Genomic DNA, 5,742 nt, shown 5'->3' with positions numbered 1-5,742 from the left:
CCAATTATTATATGACGCAGTTTCTCTCAGGCCATGGGTATTTTTGATCCTATCTGCACAAGAGATTGAAAGAAGTGAAAAAATGTGGTTATTGCGAGGCGGCAATCGATGAGGCGAACTACACTTTCTTGGAGTGCGAGCGATGGGCCGAACTGAAACACAGGCTAGAAAGCGAGATTGAAGCGATAACGCCGGAAAACGTTGAAGATGTAATGATGCAACACGAGGAACAATGGGACAAGGTACCTTCATCAAAATCATGCTCCGCAAAAAAAGGAAGAAGGACAACTGCAGGACTGATTGAATCATCAAAACCCGAAGATGTGGAAGGCCGACGAGCCCGATGTGGGACACCAGTTCCGCTGATGAGGACGATGCACACAGTTAGGTGGAAAAAGGATTGACAAACGACAATCATGCCCCGCCAAGATGTTTGAAGGCCGACGATCCAGTTACACGACATTGCCGTGTTGCTGAGGACGATGCGTACATCTTAATTGGAACAAGAGGTGGATTAACACAGAAAACTTGTAGAAGCCTTAGAAGGCAAAAAAACGGCACCCCCCTGAAGTAATGCGCAAGCGGTTCCGGGGGGGGATAATGCCACGGATAAAGGGTGGTGTTTTTTAATGGGTCCCTTAGTAGCATCGATGCAGTGGTCTCATTATGTATATTTTCTTATATATATTGTGATAACTGTGACGACGTTCTTTAAGATCCCCACACTACCAGGAAGTGGGGACCCCTCCTGGTGTGTTTCATTAACTTACTTATATCAAAATTTTATAATATATAAAAATATCGCCAAATCTTCTAATACTAATAACAGTAAAGTACTATTGTTATTTTATAATAAAATTTTTAAATTGTTGGCTCAAAGTCGAACTAAAATCATTTATCAACTTAATAATTCAAATATTGAATATCGACAGGAGATATCAGGATCATCCTCATCATCATCGTCATCATCATCATCATTAGCATTAGATTCAGCATTAATTGAAGGGAAAATAAGTTTCCATTAGCTATCATGATTCTTGATTTTGTCCTTGGACAAATGCCGAACTAATTTTAGGCCCCCTTTGTTCGGGTATATCATACCGTTCACAGTGGTAATGCGCGTGAACTCAATTGGAGCGAGTCTATATGTCGCTGGAGCATAGTTTCGTGTGTCACTCGTTCCCTGACATTCACAACCGCGTCAAAATTTTTCAGTTAAATACTGGTCAGTTTATTGAAATTATGTCTGAGAGATTCTCAGTACATATATGGTAAACGTTTCGACTGTACGTCGGCAGTCCTGATCAGTATAAAATACGTCTTTCTACGAAATTTTGCACCTGTATGTTAAATTTAATTTGTTGGTTACTGAAATTACTCCATCTGCTGGACGGACTCAAATAAAGATTGAAATTATTGTTGACATTGAAAAACACACTTATCACATGCCGTCCAGCTGGACTGGACTGTCTGTAACGGAATCAATACGCCGATCCAGCAAAAGCCGTGCACCCCAAGAAAACGGAGCGACCCAAGGACTACCGCCCTCTGCATTTTTCCCGCAAGTGTTTTAGCATATTGTTGACACGCAGGGATGGTTTTTAGGCCATTAGCGAAGGCAAGAGGAACCATGTCAGGCCTCGAGTGAGCAACATAAACAATTGTCGAGAATATTAAGTTCCAGTATATGCGGCACTTCCCATTCTCGACAATTGACTCGATTTCCCTAGGAGCATTTAGAGGAGCGATATTAAGGTTAATGCCGTAACAGTGACAGAGATTATAATAAAGCACTCTTAGTGCCGCATTGTGCCTTTGGATGTAGGTCGTTCCCGCATGAGTTGGACAACTAGATAGTATGTGAGCTAAATGCTCGGAGTGTGTATGGCACGCGCTGCAGCTATTATCGGGAATGTCTTGGCTCCAAATATGGCGACGGTATGTTAAGGTGGAAATGACATCGTCTTGGCATGCCAAAATGAAACTCTTCGTACCAGACTTCAATCCGGGCTAATACTGAAGTTGAGTCCGAGTATTTCAGCAGCCTCCTCCGCTGCTTTGTACGGAAACGCTCCTTTGCCCACTTCCTCGTAATTTCTGACCATTTTAAGAAGAGGGTCTCTTCCATTTGCAACTCTATGTGCTGTACCCAGAATAATCCTGTTGTGAAGACATTTAATACTTAATATTCCGCGACTACCTTGACGGCGTGAGGTCTACAGTCGCGGAACAGAAGACTTAAGATGCATGCTTTTGTTCATGTACATAACCCTTCTTGTCCTGATATCAAGGGATCTGAGCTCTTTCTTCGTCCATGGAACTACACCAAATGAATCTAGTACTACCGGGACGGCAAGCATATTCGTTGCAGATACTTTGTTCCTTGTCGACAGTTTGGAAGACCAAATCTACCGCATGAGACATTTGTATCTGCTTCTGAGAGTATCATTTATAGATGCCACATCCTGAATGCGTCTCTGTGGCATGCCCAGGTATGTATAAGTTTCTCCAGCGCAAAGGTGTCATATAGCGCTTATATCAACGAGCTCAGGATCTTCAGGGATGCTATTAAGTTTTCCTCGCTTCAAAAAAAAAAAAACCTTGGCGCATTTATCTAACCCGAATTCCATTCCAATTTCCTTAGTATATCGTTCGACAATTCCTAGAGCTAGATGTAGTTGCTCTTTGTTTTTAGCATAGATCTTAAGATCGTCCATGTTAAACACATGAGTGACCTTGTACTTTCGATCTGCAGGTTTGCCCACAAGTACCCGTTGGAATGGCTAGAAATAGTGGCAATAATGTAAGGCAAAAGAGAAGTAGGCTCATGGTGTCGCTCTGAAAGGCACCTCTCTGAAAGGTAACCTTGTTATATGTCACACGATTTTTTCCAGATAAGATAGTAAATCCGGTTTTCCAATGCGGCATCAATCTCTCTATGCACCTAACGATTTACGGATGAACCTTTAAGCTTTCCAAAAGGCAGATGATAAGTCTATGGGAAGTCGAATTAAAAGCTTTCCGATAATCAATCCAGGCCATCGATAGGTCACGCTGGTAGAAGGTTTTGATACAATCTCGTCCCAATGCGGAATAGTTTTTCATCCCTCTTAATACTTTTTTCACCTACTCGGTAGTGATGGGTGGGCATTCTTCATCAGGTTTTATGAGGGCATCACACAGCTCTTTGAAGCTATTTATATTATCTGAGTCTTCGTCCAGTCTATGCTGCACTTCGTAGACTTCTCTCCAAAATACTTCGACCTTCTCTGCTTTGGGCGGGTGGTCGACAGTAACTGGAGGGTCTTGGAAGAGTCGTGATGGATCAGAGAGAAACTGTTGATTTTCTCTGACCCACCTCTCTCTCCGCTCTAGATTTCTCTTAGCATCAGATAGTATCCATATTCTCTCAACAATATGCTACCTGATGGTCAGCAGCTTTGACTTGTTAAGTTTGTGGTAACGGGTTCGGAGTTCGCGCGCGAACTTTCGAACCTTGGCGGTAAACTTCCTGCCAGATGTGATGTAGTCAATCACACACTGAATGCGGGACGCGTACTGTTTTGCCCAGCATATCTTTATGGGAAGTTGATGCATTCGTCTTTTGGTCTTATGATCAACCGTTGGTTTTGTTTTACGGTACGAATCGACCAAAGCTCTCGCTGCTTTATACACACAACAATTGATTGCCCAGAGATCGGAGTCTTTAGAAAAATGTCCACGAAGCTCGTCATCCATTTCAGCCAGATTCCTCTTACATAGCCCCCCCCCCCACCCTTTTCGGAGTAGTTCGGCATGGTTTCGCAGACGTTGCTGCAAAAAGTGCGATAGCTCCGGGTGTTTCTCGCACCACAGAGCATGCAGCCGTGCCATGTAACCCCGTTCAGGGGCCGCACTCGCATCGTAGCACTCTAGAAAGTCGTGATTGAGTCGTACCGTCCACCCAAAGGTCGCGAGATCCCGCCGATCCATCGCATTGAATCCAATTTCATTAGCTCCCCCAGCCCTAGAGTGGTCGGCATTGTTGGCCTACCCATTGTCGGGAGCCCTGCGCATTCTGTTGTTTTGAACCGCACTTACTACATCTATGTTTGGTGATGTCATTGTTGTTCCCACGAGAAGCTAGGGATAGGGGTTCGTCCATCCTTGTAGAGCCCCGCATGCAAGGATAAGGCTGCGTACTCTGAGAGGTCGCCCGGTATCCCAGAGTCACCGTTCTAGACACCTCACCCAGGTGCTATTCAGCTTTCGGCATGGCAGTCCGCGACTGCCTATTTATTTTTGTAACCATATTCAGCAGAAACCCTTGGTACAGGGACCCTCTATCCGCAATCCGAGGACGCGTTCTGTGGCTTTGTCATTTATGTGTCTGTGTATATATGATCTATATTTATTTATGATCAAGACATACATACAACAAAAGGGATTTTTTCTTTATTTCCAATATTCAAATATTCATTTCAAACATTTGGATTAACACTGAAATTAGAAAAAGGTTTTTTTCAATTAAGGAAAATGATTTCTAATTCACATAGAGAACTATTGGATAAACCATTCTCTATTTTCTAATGTTTATTATTTATATTATTGTTAACATAATGCAAAATAACATCTCAATTACTGTAAGAATTAGGATTTGCCGAATTTAAGTATGTACGGTCCTGCCGGGCTCTCCTCCCACCATAAAACTACAGGGTTGACGCGCGAGCTGCGTGCGAGCGCGTAGCCACCAGTCTGATTTGACTAATAAGCGTGAGCGCTTGTATTGAGTAGTCTTCGAGCTTATTCTTTGTATTACTATATTGAGTATAAGAGTTAGAGTCTGTCTGAGTTTTTGTATCAATAAATAATCAACATATAAGTGCAGTTGTCTGTGTTGTGGCAAAGGGTTATTTACCTAATCACCAGTCCTCCACGCTATATAGATATAATGGATTTCAACTCCTACATGGTAGCAGAGCGTGGTTGCGATCAACGGAAAAAAATCTGGTGATTAGTATTTATTGAAAAACAGCGTGAAAAATTGACTGTGAGGAGTTTAGGTGAAAATCGTGGTCTTGCATCATCCACTGAAACAAAGGACCGAAGCGACACGATCGAACCTGCAAGCTAAAGAATCGAGTAGAGCGCCTGGTTGTTTACATTACGGCGCGTCGCAAGACACAATAGGAAGTTCTTCAAAAAGTAAGTCTTGTTTTGCTCAAAGAAATTGTTAACTTGTTCTTTATCGGTGATGCAAAAGAAGTGAGATGAACATTAATATTTAAAGTTGATGTGAAAAATAAAAAAAAAAGTTACAGGCTACGAGAAATGCTGTAGTAACTAAAATACACATTGAATGCACATTGTAAAAATGAATCACGAAAATTTTTTTTTGATGGATAAATAATAAATAAGAAAAAATTATTTATCAAAGTTAGAGAGCTTTACCGAGTAGAGAATGTGCATTCTGAAATTGAGTTTCGAGTAAATTTGAGGTTGAAAATTAAAAGAAAATTCTGAGGTAATTTTCATTGAGGTGAAATTGATAAATGAAAAAAGAGAGCAAAATCATGAGTTAAAATTGCATCCGAAAATCCGATATAGAACAGAGAAATGTTTATTACCGAAAAAATTCTTTTGAGGCTGAATTTTTGAGTATATGAGAAAAATAAAAACGGGAGTTCCGAGAGTCGGACGACGGTCGGGCGCAAGGGATTGCCGAGCGGGGCTTATCGTTGCGTGCATGGCATGGCAGCGGGG

The sequence above is a fragment of the Belonocnema kinseyi genome, chromosome 6 (genome assembly GCF_010883055.1).
Source record: "Belonocnema kinseyi isolate 2016_QV_RU_SX_M_011 chromosome 6, B_treatae_v1, whole genome shotgun sequence".
NCBI classification, from domain to species: domain Eukaryota; kingdom Metazoa; phylum Arthropoda; class Insecta; order Hymenoptera; family Cynipidae; genus Belonocnema; species Belonocnema kinseyi.
This window is presented reverse-complemented; position numbering follows the sequence as displayed.